Source organism: Rhea pennata, chromosome 3 (assembly GCF_028389875.1).
Source record: "Rhea pennata isolate bPtePen1 chromosome 3, bPtePen1.pri, whole genome shotgun sequence".
NCBI classification, from domain to species: domain Eukaryota; kingdom Metazoa; phylum Chordata; class Aves; order Rheiformes; family Rheidae; genus Rhea; species Rhea pennata.
This window is the reverse complement of record NC_084665.1, coordinates 82,980,256-82,997,483: the sequence shown is the minus strand read 5'-3', so window position 1 is coordinate 82,997,483 and position 17,228 is coordinate 82,980,256. Positions and strand designations below refer to the sequence as shown.

At 35.2% G+C, this 17,228-nt stretch overlaps 1 protein-coding gene across 1 annotated transcript in view; it reads left to right on the top strand.

Annotated features, from left to right (window-relative positions):
• The window catches only part of GRIK2 (glutamate ionotropic receptor kainate type subunit 2), a 413,047-nt gene that overhangs the window by 136,793 nt on the left and 259,026 nt on the right, over positions 1-17,228 (top strand). The window lies entirely within an intron of this gene.

Here is a 17,228-nt window from a genome sequence, read left to right as displayed (position 1 = left end):
AATAAAATTAGAAAATAATCAATACTTGTTACATAGTGAGGCTATCTGTAATAAGTCTTTAACTCTGCAAGATAGAGTGCATTTACAGCAGCACATAATGCATGATAACTATCTAAGTTCAAATAAGACGTATGTTTAGTTAGTAAATGGTGAAAAACGGACAGTCAGAGATGGCAATGTCTAAAACTATTTGTAACTGATCTCCTTTTCCATGCATTAAAAAAAAAATCAACAAAGTTTAGAGGCTGTTTTTCTAAAAGTTTGTTGGCTGACTTGCTAAAGGTATAAGATAATTAAACTTCTTAAGGCAAGAAATACCTATTTTGCTTATTAAAATTTTCTTGAGATTTTTGTATTCTTTCTTGTTCTGAAATAGGTAAAAAGTGCAAAAAAATCTCAAATTTTAATGAAATGGAAATTAAAAAATTAGTTTGTAGTTCAACTAAACAGTTCTATAATTAGGTTTACATAGCCTTGAAATATTTCACTTTGATTTATATTATTTAGGGACTATATTTATATATGTATATATTTACTACAAGTAGCTTATACTTAAAACAGCCCTTTCAGTTAGAAAACAGCAATGTGTTTTAAGATTTTGAAACTAGCTTGCTCAATATTTTAAAGTAGCTATCTCCCCATCCACAAAAAAAAATATAACCAAAATAAATGTTTTCTGTTTAATAGCCTATTTCAAATTCCACATTTTCTGAAAGAAAAATGTTGAATAGTCATTGCTAGAACTAATCTTGTAAAGAATGTTGTGAAAGAGGGGATGTTAGTATGAATGAAGATGGAGATTAAATTTTTCTTCATATACTATGATCTACAGACTTTTTTTTTTAACCAGTGACTTCTATAAACAGTTAAGAGAAAAATGAGCATGAGTTCTTTTAAATGTGGGCAACTGGACTTTGAATGTCAGAAATGAATAAGAAGACTCACAAATTTAGATTGTTAATAAGCATAAAGTATTATTTCTGGAAATATATTCTTACTTTAAATTTATATTTGTTTTTAGAGCTGCCAGACCCTTCATAGTGTGATCCTGACTGTTCCCACTGATAAATAGTAATCCCTGCTACAACATCTTTTTTTCTTGAAATCCGTTGCTCTCTGAGGAAACAGCAAAAAAAAAAAAAAAAAAAAAAAAAGAGAGAGAGAGAGAGAGAATGTTTTAGAAAGCAATCCTCCCCCTTTTTGTGGCATTTGCCATAAGTAAATTTAAAGTCTACTTTTTAAAACTGCCAGTTTCTCTTTGTTAGAAGCATCTCCTATGGATACTTCAAAGACTTCAAAGGCGGGACACGCTGCTGAGAAGTCCACAGCATCTCCTGTCTTTGAAGTACCTATGGGAACAACTCTTAGCTCTGAAAAACTGTCAATCTTAAAGAAGTCGAGTTTAAATCTTGCTACAACGCAGCTGCAAACTGTTTTTCTGGAGAAGGAGAGGGGAAAAAAGAAAAGCTTTTGAAAGGAAGCAGTTACTTTAGTTGCGGAAGAGGACATCCCCAACCATGGGCTGAGACAAATACTTAGTTGAGAACCTAAGGTTGAAGCTGAATGTGCTGGCTTGAGCTAGTAGTTAGAAACTAGTATTTAAGACTCCTTATGCCATTTCAGACTTTATTTCAAATCCATTAAAATGAAGTCAATGAAAATAAAAGATTTATCACTGCATACCTCTCTGTTTCTTCCATTTAGCCAATGATTCTTTAATATAAGATACATATCCATCTTATTTCCACTTCCTTTGTTTCTCTTTTACTCACTCTCCTTCTTTTCTCTCCTTTATTGAAAAATAGTTTAGGATGATAATGCCTGTCCTGTTTTATGAAATTTTATGCCTTTATGAAATATTATGCCTTTTAATCCTTAACGTGGCTTTCTTCAAAACATCCATGTGATGGGATGTGCAGAACAGACTTTCCTCAGAGCAGAAGGGAAGTCTGGACTTGAATCTTCTCTTCTTTTGTCCCAACCCTACTTTTCCCCTTTTTTCCATAGAGGATGCTTTTTATATGTGAATCAGGCCTTAGGGATGGGAATTAAGCTCTGCCTCAGCTTTATGATGTAGTGTTGCTAAGTCAGAGAGGATCACTCCATGGAGCACTGCTGTTTTTCCTTATATCAGTTTGGACATCAGGATATTGGGTTGTCTTGCACTGATCAAACTAGCTGGCCTTTTGTCACAACTTCAGAACTGGTAATGAGGAAAACATGGTAACCTGAAACAGGAGAAAAATAAGGTTTTGTCAAGCTGAAATAGGGACAGAGCTCTTTCTAAAATGATAGTTAACATGAGGGAGAGCAATGAACAGGCAACAGAAACTTTAAAAGGAGAGGATATAGAACCTTAAAAGGAAGGTTCTATATCCTCTCTAGGTACATAAGGTAATGAAGAAAATGCCTCTACAGACGGGATGAAGAAGATGAATAAACTTAAGTTTAATTGCATCTTGTTTCGCTTAGAAGAAATACAGTGCATTACAGTGGAGATAAGGGTATAGGAATAACTATGATCACAGAATGTGCTAAAGTTTTAATATTATTATAAGGCTTTCTACCTTGGTTTTATGGAGTAAGCATTGTGAGAGTTAGTTGATTGGCCTGTTCTTTCATGGAACAAAAAAGGTTGTGACTACATTATCTGCGAATCTTTTTTTGCGAAATATGCCTCCATCTGACATTTTTGCTTTACTTAATAGCTAGATCCTGTTTCCTTCTGTGATTTTGTTTCTCCCTTCATTTTAGTGTTCACGAGACTTTTTTCATGTAGTCCATCTGTTGTACAGCCTAAAAATTGGCATCAGGCTCTTGAACTGTTCTTGCTAGTTTGAAAACTTAGTATTGTTTCCTGCTGTCATTCTAAATAGCAAAATATGTTTATTTCAATTGGAATTTCCTATTAGGAAACTGAGAGACTTATTTTTTTCCTTAAAATAATTTATAGTCTCTTTGTTAATTAAATATCGATAAACTGTCAACGGATATTAATTTAGTCCTTTGAAGAAAAGGGGGGAAATGGCAGCATGTTCAACAGATGCTTGTCCTATAGGTTTAATTGATCTCAAAATAGTAATGTAGCTTCTTCAAAATATTAAAATTTCAAGCACATAGTTGAATCTCTATGCTGCAGAAAGTAGATTACATCAATTCTAAGTGTAAATTTGTGAATCGTAGAATTCTGGAGCAAGGCATACATAAACTATAAATGCCAGCACATTTAAATTACATATTTTCAGTGGCAAATAATGCTTTATGTAGAACAAGTTGATATAAACAGGGTTCTGGGTTTTTTTTCTTAATTAACATTTGTTGTGGTCTTGGGTGAATTAATATAAACACTGAAAATCTGTTGCATCTATGAACAGAAGCCAAGCTAAAAGCTGGAAAAAAAAAGGACTTTGTGTTGATTTTTAGTATTGAACCATTTGGTTAAATTTAAAAGAAGGAAAGAGAAAGATGTCATGTTGTTGATATTTTCACAATTGTGTGTGTGTTTGTGTGTGTGTGTGTGTGTACAGCATTGATTTGTAAATAAAATTAGAATTTCCTCCTTGTGAAAGTATTAAAATTTATATTATCTTATTTCTGAATATAAAGTTCTGCTACCTTTTGTGATTTTTTTTCCTGATAATAAAAGAGGACAGCCACTTACCTTTACAGTTATTGTAACTTTAGACTCAAGGAAATCCTATCTTGGGCAAAAATGGAGGGGGAGAGTGTGACAACAGATGGCTAGCATTACTGAAACATTAGGAAGGAAAGCTTGCAATTGAACCAAAGGTAAAACCTGTCTCAAGAAGAAATTTTAAGCAGAATATATGCAGTGTACTCTAAAGATGAGAAAAAGTGTTTAAGAAACTTTAGAGAAAAGGCAAGCTGGAAAGAAGGGATAGAAAATGAAATGGTCTAAAAAGGGCTGCTGTCTCTCTGTTTTTCTGTAAATGAACTGGGTAACATGTAAATTTATATGAAAAGCTGTTCTCCTTTATAAACATGTCTGTATAACTAGGGTCTATTCAGAGTGGGTCTATAGCAGAATGGGGGAAAAGAGTGAAGTAAGTTGAGAGTAATGCATTATTTGTTAAATATCCAATAATAGCAGATTTCACCAAAATCCAGAGGGCAAGACTTCAGTCTTGCTGATCCACAATAAAAGCCTGTAAACTGACATGGCATGCATACAGTAGAATATATTTCAGCACGGAAAGTTTGATACTGAAGGTTAACATTTATTGACGAAGAAATAGTAAGGGAAAAAGGGGAAGAGATGCTGTCTTGAATAAAGATAATCTAGGGCACATGGTCAGTGGTCCACAATACAGCAATGGTGTAATTATCTTAAAGAAAAAAAAAAAGGTGAAATATTGTCACTATAATTGCATTGTTATGGATCAAGATCCATAATAAACCACTAACCATGAAAATTAAGTGAAGGAAACTCTTTCTTCTCCTCCTCTTTAGAATAATCTAACAAAATTATCTAAAGCCAAGAGTTTGATATCAACAAGTATCTTAAATTAGATGTTAACTGAAAAGGGAACTACAGAAGTACCTGAGTTCTTACAACATTCTTAGAAAGACATTGAAAGACCTTAGAATATATGTTGATGTTTTTTTTTAATGCTGAAAATACTGAATGCTCATGTATGAGAGCTTCATGTGTTAGTCCTGGTAGTGAAGTAATGCATGGGAACGGAAAATAATGATTTATTATTGGGGAAGGGCAAAACAGCAAAATATACTTAATGGAATTCAAGGAAATGGTTGATATTAAAACTGGAATTTCTGTTAATAGAATTAGTTGGAAAGTAACTCTAAAGCAAAGAGGATTCAGGTCAGTTGACAGTTTCTTAAACAATATCAAAAAAAGAAAAGAAAAGAAAACGAAAAAGAGTTGCCAAAGGACCTAAGTTTTCAAATTACTTGAGTAAGATGCTTTTGAAACACTTAAAATGAGGTAATCTTATAGCTTTTAATAATTATCAGTTAATAGTTAATGTTAATAATTAATAGTTTTGAGAACCCATGGATGATAGGTGAAGTTCTAGAAGTCTGAGAAGGTAGATAAGCCCAGATTTATTCCACCTGTGAGATATTTAGGTAGGATAAAGTGAAGTTGTAGGACCTCTTTATCCTCTCTCCCATTCCCTCCTTCCTGTTCCCTCTTTCTTTCTTTTAATAGTCTGAATTTCAATTTCTGGCAAAATATTGGACAAATAATCACAAGGTGATGACTAACTGTCCAGATGATTTTGTCAAGAGCAAATAATGTAAAATCAAACCAATTTCCTCCTGTGACAGGTCAACATACCTTATGAGTAAGTAAAAAGCATTAGATATGATAAATCTTGACTTAAGAAAGTCATACTGTTAGAAGTGACTATTTTACATGCAAATTAAAGAAACAGAATCATTATAAAATTGTTGTCAAGTGGATGCAAAAAGTAATAAGATATGCTTATTGGTTATAGTTTACTGCAAAGCTGAAAGGATATACTGAACAGAGGTCATCTTATGGTATTAAGATATGCACATTATGTATGCAGCTGATAAGCTCAGAAGTTGCATCACTCTATACAAATTATTTGTGTTAAAAATATCTTAATAGCTATGTATGAAATGAAAGATGTTGCAATTGTGGATGGTAAGCTAAGCACGAGTCAGCTTCGTAATTACAAAAAAAGAAAGCCTAGCAGTGTATTGTACTCAGATGCATGATGTGGAGTTTCATATGTAAGAAATTCTCAGGTAATTCCACTTTAATCTGCACAAGAAAGACATCACACTATATTACATTGTTATTTGCAGCAGATCTCAAAAAAAAGAGGGCCCCCAGAGTTCTCTATCCTCTGTGTTAATGAAACAGAAGTTTAAACTTGTAGCAGAAAGGATTTAGCTAGAAACATTTAGGTTAGAATGAAGGGACAGATACCCCTGAGAAGTTGTGGCACCTCAATCTTGGGAGATTTTTTTTTTCTTTTTTTCTCCTTTTTGAGTAGCAAAGTTTTCATACTATTTTTCCTGGACAACACAGAAAATACAGGTCAAAGTGATCTCTTATGCCCACTATCAGGACTATTTCCTACCATTGCTGTAACTACTCCTCTGAGTGAAGCCACTATTGAATATGCAGAAATAGTAAATTATAAGTTATTATGAAGTTATGGCACAGATAGTGTTTTCTCAGATTCAATTTATATTAGATGTCAGTGAGATGAAAATTATGTCTGTGTAGATTTTGTAGATTTATATTCTGGTTTTGTGCAATTTTCATTAACATTTATTCTAGGTCTAATAAGCAGATGCAGAATCTGCAGTACTGGTGTCTTTTGAAGAGCTGAGATGAGTATGCTGTCTGGAAATAAGTAGATTTATATATCCTTATGAAAAATTTAGAGGGGGATGGGATAGCTTAGCACAGCATGCTAAAACATTATTTTTGTGCATTTCAATTTGTGCGTTATAAGTTCAGTAGCTACTTATTCTGTACTTTTTAATGGAATCAATGAATAGATTGATTAATAATATTAATAGATAGATCTGCATAAGGGAACAGTGCAGACTTGAGGCTCCCCAACAATATCAGCTGGCATGGGTGGTGCTGCTCCACATCGGTTCAATGCTTTAGTCAGATAGGGACTGCGACTGCAACTGTAAAAATATCAACATTTTAATAGAATCTTCTCATTGAGGACAAAGAGTTCTTAGTCCCTCCTAATAATCTTGGATTTTGGCAGAACTATAATAATTTAATATCATAAAAACTTTCACTTTTTTTTAGAGAATGAAGAAATATTTCCAGACTTACTACATATTGCATAGTACTTTTTAAGTATAGAGTGTTTCAAGTGCTACACACAGTAATTCAAAGTGAAAATACAATTTGTAGCTATGTGCTAAGCCTAATTACTGTATTTGGATGTAGGTCATTATTTAATTTGGTGCATTTCTTTTCTAAGAAATTTGTTTTATCATTTGTTCTGTAAAGCTTGAAAATATTTTGCTGGAGTTATATAGAAGTGCTAGAGGTAAGGAAGTTTTTGTAAAGTTAATAAATATTTCACTTTCAAAATTTTAAAATATTTTTAGGTTATGGAAATTTAGAAATTTTTTCAACTGACAGTCTGAAGAGAAACAAGTTAAATTCAGTTTTTTTATCGGTAAATCAATCTGTAGTACTTTGAGAATAATTCTATAGCAATTAAAATTAATTGTTTGAAAAAAAATTAAATGGTATCAAATTAAACACATAATGTGTAAGTCTAGCTTATCTTTTAGGGAAACATACTAGAGGCTCCCCCTGCTTTTGCCAAAAACTGAATTTGGACTTATATGAGCAAGATATGGTGTCTGTGTTCTTATAAAAAAGATGATTGTATAGTTAAAAACAAAAATGATATAAATCTAAGTATGTTACAGCATTTTTCTATAAGATTAAAGAGCAGAAGTGAAGATAGTATTTTCAGAAATTATTGGATTGCCAATGAATATACTCCAGAGAACACTTTAAATTGTTTTGCTTTTGTGGCTTCATAAAAACTTAAGAATTTAAGTCTTATAGAAAAAAGGCTAGGGAGCTAGTACTGAAGCCTAGTACTTCTTATTCACTTATTTTCAAATAGGAAAAGATGTCAAAGACAAAACAATAAAAAAAAAAAAAAAAAAAAAAAAAGAAGAAAATGGAACCATAATCAGTATCATATCTTGCCTATGCATAAGCTTAAACAACTCAAAATTAGCCAAAAGCACCGCACTTCTACTTTAGTATTAGCAATTTTGTTCTCTGTTTGGAGGAATGTTGTGAAATATGCTTGAAACATCAAGCACTGTGTGAATCACTGTCAGTCTTTGATCAAATATTCCCATCTTCATTTCCAGATTTTTCTTTGCTCATGCGTGCTGTCACTCTTATCAACTTTTGTAACAAAAGATTAACTGCTTTTGTTTCCAAGAAAAAATGTGTGTATTCAGTGCTATTTACCTAGCAGAAATTCCAGTTTAAAATGTTCACTTAACTTATGCTTCTTTTCCAACCAAGTCTACTCAGATCTGTAATAAATGTTACTTTTTATATAATGTGTTATAGTTTGGTACAACAGTGATACTTCCATGATGGCTGGAAATTGTTAAACTTGTTCTACTGCTTTTTTACATTGATTCTGACAGCTTTGACAAAAGCCATTTTTTTCCTTTTATTGTAATAGATCACTTTTTGTTCTTTACCCTCATTAATGCTTATAGATAGCAGTCACTTCAGAGGTCATACTTCCCCCCATTAAATTGTGTCCAAGAATTCTTTCTGAAACACACAGGACTATTAATTGTCGCTGCTGTCATCACCACTGCGCTCTGAATTAAAGCTAAAGCTTTCAGAGTACTTTCACTTGATAATGACAAAACTGAGTAACAACAATATTTCAAATCATGCTTATTATAATAGTTAGTGTCACATACATAAAGGAATGTCAGGTGTTATTGGAGACCAGAAAAACATGGCAATTCTTATATAGAAGCCTTAATGCTTAGCAATGTTTTCTTCCATTATATTATATTATCTTTTGATTATTTTCATACTTTAAGTATAGAGGTAAGGGAAGGAATAGACAAATCTGTTTTTTTTCTGGCTGCTATGTATTGCAGCTTGTATGTACTCAGAGGCTATAAACAAACTCATTTGCTTCATTTTCTCATGATGTCCTTAAAGACTAAAATCTTTCCATGAACTTGAGGTATTTTCTGAACTTGTACAGTGCATTGATTCCCTCTTGTGGAACTGTGTGGGATGGGGTAGAGGGTAGAGGGCTTTTTTCTAATTGTAGTGCAGAAAGTCAGTATTGGAACAGAACAGAATCCAGAAATTGACTGAACTGGGGTTGGCTATTTCAAAGTAACTACAAAACAAGGGCACGCACATGCTCTGACATGTGTTCATTCACATATTTAAGGAAAATAATAAAGCAGATGTACTTCAATTCCATCTGGTTATGTTCAAACAGCTGTAAAGTAAAATGGATTTAACGTTCATATGCTGAGACTCAAGACACAAAAAATAAGTGATACGCACAGTATCACAATGGAAATCTGACTGCCTGGAGTTAAACTGGTGTCTTTGTTTTTCTCAGTCAGTGATTCTAACCGTAAAGCTAATCTCCCGTCAACGGGTTCTTAGCAGTCTCAACTTTGATATTAATTCTGATTGTTATTTTAAATACTGCTGCTTTTCTGTACTGAGAAATTCTATTCCAAAAGAAAAACTTGCTTTTTAGTCTAAAAGAAAGTAGCCTTCAACCTAGAAACTTTTAATAATCTCTTAAATCTCATAATAATGAAGTTTGTGTCTCACATACATACACCCACACTCATAAGTCCAGTTAAAACATACACATCTGCCTTTTTTTAGTTTTAGAAAGGAGCATTTTCCCATTAATATAGTATTTATCAGTATCTGCAATGAGTCCAGACTGAAAAAATCTAGAGATGCTGTGCTGTAAGTCCTCCTGAAGTCCACCACTGATTACATCAGTATTACTTTGTGGAACTTCAGGTCAGGGAGTAAAAGAAAAGGTCCCCAACCTGCTTTCATATACCTATATCACTTTTATGAGTACAGTGGATGTTAGGTTCTCCAGTGAAGTAGCCTATGTTTGTTTAAGCTGTCACTGGTCAAAGACAGAAAAAAATGCTGGTGGTAATGGTCTTATCAGGTCTACCCTGCCCATGGTAGACGGAGTGGCAGGAAGTCAGTGCCACTCAAAGTTTGGGGGCTGGACTTTCTCTCCTACTGTGCCTAGAGGACACTAGTTACTGTATCTGAGCATAGATTTGAACCCCAAAGTGCAGACAAGGGCAAGACAGGCATCAGTTCCTTAATCTTTAGAGCTCACATCAATTTTTGGAACCAAAGACATTCTCCCCCCATATACACTTTACCTTTGAAATAGTTTATTTTTAAATGAAGGAAACTGTTATGCCTTTAATGTGAAAATAGATATCTATGAATTCTAAATAATAACCTTTGTAACTCATGCAAAATTATCTGCTTCTTGATAAATATCTAGTTGTCTGTGATAGAGACAGACACCTTAACAAGTCAACATGAGTCAAGATGAATGTTGGGGGACTGCAGTTTTTAACAATGAGAGAGCAAGTGAGTGAGAGGTGAAGTTCTTAGTCCTAGAAATCTTGTCCTAGCAGACAATTATGTCAATAAATGGGTTGTTGGCATCAGAACCATGATTCTTTGAACTCTTGTATCTGGAGAAGAAGCTTTAGTCTCAGTTCAGTCTAGACAATAAACACTACTAGAAGATGTGGATTTGGGAAAAGAAATGACAGGAGAGAGCTAGCTAACTAGAAAGTATTCTCTGATTTCTGGCATGACTTTCATCCAAGAGGATGAAAATGTATTCATTTGAAAGTAACATAGCTTTTCTTTGGCCTTTCATACTTGATGATACACAACTGTTTTTTCAATGTGACTGAAACTTTTATTAGTGAATTCCTCAGAAGAAATAGATTTTTCTAAAAACAAAGAAAAAGCAAGCCCTTGAGATCCAATTATTCCTATCTGCATTAAATGCTGTTTTTGAAGCACTGTACCTTCTTTAGAGGTGTTTGTATGTGCCATATATGGGGCCAGCGAAGCCTGGAATGAATTCATCAATATATGGGTGAGTATGACAACATAGTCTAAGGGTGTTCTCATTCATAAATAGGAGTCCTTCTCTATCTCTGAAGAAGACTTAGGGAGTCTTCTTCATAAAGTACACTTTGATAATGAAGTACAGGTAGTTTGAAGCTACAGAGCCTCCTCTATACCCCTACATTTTTTTACACCTCTTCCCATCCTCCCCGAGGGAAATTTTGGCATACAAACAAACTTTCAGAGTTAATTCTGGCAAATACTGTTACTGTCATAGGTAACTAGTGTATCTAGGTTTGCCCTAATGAATCCATTTTTTAAATTTTCAGCTGAAATTATTCTAAACAGAACAGCTCTACTGACAAGGGTCTTGTTAAATAGGATTTACTTTGGCAAGATAGCTACTGAAGTTAGTTATCAGATATTTTTCCTTCATTTTAGTGATGTACTGTTATCATTTTTCTAGTAGGAATCAAGATGAACAATAGAAAAATATTTATGTCAGCATAAAATGAGAGAACTTTGAACTTCATGTCACCTTCATTGAATTACAGAGTATTTTTAATATTGCAAATTGAAAGCAGCATAAACCTCTAATGCAGTGTCATATACGTGTGTGTGTATATATAGGTAGTGTTCTGATTACTGTCTAATGCCTGTGTTCTGACTACAAGGCAGAAGAAAAATGCTACAGCTAGTAACAAGGAGTTGGATTAAATGTGTTTACAATAAGTAAATAAAATTTTCTGGACTAAATATCTCAAAGTTTCTTTCTTAAAGCACACTCTCTATTAAGGACACTTTATAACTTTTTAGTCCTGTATTTAAGTGGGTTTAAATATAACTGATGACAATTTTAAAACTGCTGTATATTGGCAGCATTGGGTAAAATAATCTTAATGTAGTAGAAAGGCTAAATATGAATACATGCCAATGCTCCATCAATCTTTCCTTTTCTTAATTTCTATTTTCTTCTTTGTACTTTTCTTAATGATGTTTCTGTATCATGCCCTTATAACTAAAGAAGCACAGAGCAGCTCACTGTTTATATAGTCCTGCTAGCAGGTGCAATTTCTCAAAGATTGATTTTTTTTTCTTTTTTTCTCAATTAATCCTTCACTAGAGGTATTTTTTTTTAGTGGAGGATGAGGCAGCTAGAACTATTCCTGAGAATTCATGAGTAATCTGTTCAAGATGTTCAAGATTTGTGAATCATTCTTTAATAATGAAATGTTCATTTGAAGCATGCTATCAATGCCCAATAAACTGGTATTCTCTTCTTTTCTACCCATATGCATTTTAAAGTCTAAAATGCAAGGATATTTTTTCTGAAACATAAGCAGAAAAACTGGGGGGGGGGGGGGAGGGGGTTGGGGGAAGAAGAGGAGAAAGGTACTGAGAGGTGTGGGAGGAGAGACTCTTCTGAAAACAGAAAAAAAACCCTATCCTGACAGCTCAACAAGGAAATATATTACTGTTTTTGAATTTTGTGAGATTTAGAAGATAGGACTAGCCTTTAAAAGAGAATTAGTGTTCTTTTGTACAGAAAAAGGTTCATGTGTTCTGCCTACTGCAAAGTACATTTGCTTGTATTCTTCCTGTGCAGCACAAAGGCAGCATTAATGGAAATGATAAATAGTTTGATGAGCTGGCCAGGTGGCGTAGCAATGGCTTGCAAGACTGCTGAGCTGGAGACACAGGTTTTAAAACAAACTTGGGACTCTTGCTTCCTGGACTGGTTGAAGTTGAACATGTCGAGGAGGTAATGTGATTGATCTCTTTGGAGGAAGCTGCCAGCTGGAGAGCTCACAAACTGCTCCTTCAGGATTCTCCTTAAAGATGAATTGATGGCAGCTTCTGAAAAGAGTTACTCACACCGCCTTCTTCCCAGCCATTCAGAGGTAAGACTCTATCACAGTGGTTGCTAAAAGAAGGAATTGAGAGTTTAAAGGGACAGGAAAAAGGTATCTCTGGTGAAAGAAACTGCAGGAAGTACATTCCTAAACGCAGCAATTATTTTGCTTCTACACTGTTGTAAAATAGATTTTTCAGGAGCATGGCTACAGAAATTATTATTTTTTTATCACCACACTGGAATCCTGTAATGAAATAAAATAAGAGGTAAGCATTTCATCTGAGAGCTGTATTTCATTTTATATTGTAAATCAAGTTATATAAAAATGCCCCAGGCTGAAATCTGTGCTTTTGTGTTGACAAATATCTCCTCAAAAGCATGGTGAAGAAATGAATTGTTTTGTCCTTAGCTTCACTGTCCTTGCAGCTCTCCTAGTTTGCTCCTCTCTTCATTGGAGGCTTTGTTACCTCTTTTTTCTGATTAGAAAGAGCTATAAGAAGTGCTTTTTTGAAACTGTTAATCCAGAAACTTATTTCTCTGTGTGCAACCACTGGCTAGTCTGATCCTGAGTAACCATCTGGTCCATTTCATATGTTTAACAGACAATAGTAGAGAACGTTCTTTTGAGACTTCCACTAACTCAGAAAATTAAGAATAGTTAATGTATAAATACTCAGTGTTTTTTGACCTAAAGTTACCCTGTATCTAACACTTTTATTCATATACATGGAGGGTAGAAAGGTAACAGTGCAGCCCCGCGGATGAACTGGACACAGTAAGAGGGAGCAGTCCATCGAGAGCCTTGGGGGCTTCAGTCATCCAAGTGGGTTGTAATAGCATGAGGAAGAAGTAACAATACAGATAAAAGAAATTTGGCAACATCTAAAATTTAAGTGAACAAGGAACTACTTTGTGTCTTGCAATACCTGGCGAATTCAGGACTGTGAGAAACAGTCTAAACAAGTTAGATCTCATTTTGATAAGCAGAGGACACAAGTTTTAGTGAGGGAAGCTTTAAATGTACCACATGCTGTAACTGACTGTGGAAAATGAAACTTCAAGCACAGTGGCATAAGTTATTTACATGTAATGTGGATTCCCTGTTTACTCCTGAACTGTGTGGTGTTTGGATACTTCTGGTTACTTCTTGGCCCATGCACCTATTTCCTACAGAAAATACGCTGCTCCGGAGGGCTGGGAAGAGAAGAGAGAAGAGAGGTGACCCCCAGCTATCAGAAAACATTACTGTCCCCACCTGGCCCCAGGTGTTACCCGTAACATGTGGGAGCTTGTTCTTTCAGGTTGCAGATAGATCTTCTCAGTACTTTGATTTTTTTTTTTTTTTTAAGGTAACTTTTTTAGCTGCTATTTAGTATTTAACCTAGAAAAGATAGGAAAAAATTAAATTATTCAAAATGGTCAGACTACATTGCAGACAAAACTGTCTTAAGTCAGGGACTCTTATTTAATTATCAGTCACCACAAACTTTCGATCATTTGTTTTGGTATTAAGAAGGACAAAAAAAGACAAAAAAAAAAAAAAAAAAGGCTATATAAATGCTTGTCTTCCTTTGCTGTAGAAGACAATAGTTTCTGTGTATTCACAAGTTACACTTGATCCACCAAGATTTCTCCAGTGAGGTGATGGGTAGCGGAGGAGGCTGAAGGTGTTCTGCGTTAACAGTTTTCTGTTTCTTTGCATGCCATATTTTTTCTACTATTACATGGGCCGCAGTCCCTCAGGGCGTGTCCCCACCCCGGCTTGGGTCTCCCGTGGCCGCAGTCCCTCAGGGGCTTACATACCCACCACGGCAGGGCGCCCCTCTCCCTGCAAAACCCTCGCGCCAACCTGTCGGGTTTCTTTTTTGAATGTTTTTGAGCGTTTTCTTTTGGCTCCCATGTTCACCTCCTCACCCCCACAGCCTTGGTTACCCTAGCTTCAGAGCCGGCTAGAGCCGGCTGGAACTGGCTGGAACCGGCGCATGCTGGTCGGACACCCGGCTGCTCCCCCTGGTTCTTAGCAGCCCTTCTGGTTCCTGCTGGTCACAGGCAATAATCTCCAGCAAGTCTCAACTCTGTTACCTTCACGCGAGTGTAACGGAGAGGTGGGGGTAAAGCAAATAGGTACTTTTGTTTCTCAGGTTAATGATACGATTTTTACTGAGGGAATTCATTTGGCAGTTTTTCTTCTGGTCGGAAAAAAGGAAATTCTCCTCATGTGCCATAGTTCTACACCTAATGCAAATAATGCATCACAGATATTAGAAACAAACTATATTTTGTCAGGTCTGTTAAAAATGAGGGTAGCAGATTCAACTGTAGGTTTTATCTAGTTCCTAGTTAACGGTGAGGAAGAAAACTTTGAGCTTTTGCTTTATGTTTGGTCGAGTTTTCTTTTGAAGTGTGAGCCACATCTGAAAAAGCTGGACTAGCATCCAGACTCTCAAATCCCACAGATACTTTAAAGAGGAGATGGTATTTCTCAGCACTTTACCAGCCTGTGCTCTTATGCAGAATTAAAAGCACCCCACAGCGGCACGCTAAGCACTGTATGATTTTTGTTCTGTGAGGTGTTTCTTTGTAGGGTAATTATTGTGAGAGTTACTGCCTCTGCCATAGCTTCAGGATAATTCCCTGCACTGTGTTTTTTCCATAGTGCCGTATCTGTGGGACTCTGTGCGGGAGGCGGCAGCCTCTGCAAGTCAGAGATTTTTGCTCTCCGGAATAGTTCCCGAGGGAGCTTAGCAAGCTGGAAACTGTTGAATTTGTGCCATTGTGGATTTATTTTATGTGTGATTGAGAATGAACAAATACTTATTGTCATGGATGGCCCAGTGGACTACCAAAGGGAGTCATTTAGTAGACTATAATATAGTTTTGTGGCCAGCATAATTCATCTGAACTTAATAAATATTACTGGGGATGCATATCCAGAGGAGACAATGAAAAATACACTATCAAAGTCCTACAAATAGAAATGTGTTAACTGTAGTTGTTACTGTAATTAAATGTTAGGGCACACACTGAAAATATGAACAAGAATACTACACATTAAAAGCTTAAAATTCTTCTTCTTTTTTTTTTTTTTTTTATTTTACATTGATGAGGACAAGAGAAAAAAACTTAGCTTTGAAATATCTGGAATTTTATGTCTCAGATGTGCTTTTTCTTTAAAATATGGTTTGAGAAAATTCAATGATTACTATGTATGTATCTTGAAAATTAGAAGCCCTAAATATTTTTTTTCATATGCTTTCATTCACCTTTATACTGCACCAGCACTAAGGTCCAGTCAGTGCACTGGAGATGTGTGTATTTGTGGAAAACCACAAAATTTTATGGTTTTCCTCCTATCTCTTTTCAGGTTCCTCTCATTGTTTCTGTAGTGTCCCTGCTCCTATCATGAAGTGATACTTTGATGTTTTTTGCTTATCATCTCTTTCTCAGATACATAGATTCACCTAGCAAGCAATATGTAGCCCCTGTTATACACACATGCAATTGCTTTTGGACTCCAGGGAAAACCCTTCAGACTGTATGCCTCAATTGTTTCTATCTTGTGTATTTCTTAATGGATAAACTTCTGTGCACTAGGTAAAATACTTTGTAGCTATCAGAAAATATCGATTAGCAGTCTCTGTCTCTGGCAGGGATGCATGAACACATCAGGACTGCTCTGCTCCATTGGTGTTTACATCACACAAAAAAATTAAACCTAGGCCAACTTCCCCCAACCTGTGTTGTAGAGAGCTTTCCATCTCTTCAGCAGATCGTATGGTTCTTGTACATTACATAACAAGTATCAATTGTCTTTAAAGTTCTCCTTTTTGCTTATAGAGGTACTTCCTCAAAATTCTAACAGTTTCAGGTCATGAATTTAGAAACTTATTTTTTGTAGGTATCTGTTTCCATCCAGTGATGCCAGTAGATGCTGCCCTTGTTTTCATCCATATTTGACATAGTATTTCATGTTTAAGCTCCAGAATTTCTCACTGTCACCAGAAATCTTTTACTGATACTCTGAAGGGAATAACATCCCTGAATAGTTTTGTTTTCTGACTGATTTTTTGTTCAGACACTGCACTTACCAGAGGGTTCTCACTGACAGATTTTAATTGCTCTGGTATTAGTTCCTGCAACTGTTAATCTTCTTTTTCAAATTTTGGTTGGATTTTTTGTTTCTCTGTGGAAGCCCTACCATGGCAAGATTTATGAAGAGAAAGATTTCCTTTTTTTCTAATTCTTGAACAGGCCATTTAGGCTCATAAGGAGAACATGGAGGTGCCCACTTTGCTCACCTTCTTGGATAATGCTCTGAAGCAGAATGAAGCTTGCAAGAAACTATTTAAATTGCTGACTCTCACTCCCTGCAGTCACTGTCAGCCATACAATATATACTTATATCAGAATAGTATTGCAAGACATCAACTTCAAAAGCTCCTCTAATCACAAAATGCTTCTCGCCATTTGGTAACAATCATTGGACCTACAGTAAAAAAACAAAATGGTAAAAAAATCTGTGCAAGTAATATGGCTAGATCAAGGGAGCTGTCTATTTACAACATCATGCATTTATTCAATTTTTTTTTTTAACTTCTTACACTTGCTACAGAGAAAAGCAGCCGCCTTCTTTTCATTCCTTCTGGCCCGTCTTAATGTTCCCTCACAATCTTAAATACCCTTCCTGTCTCCAAATTCAGTGATGGATTTAACACTTGAGAG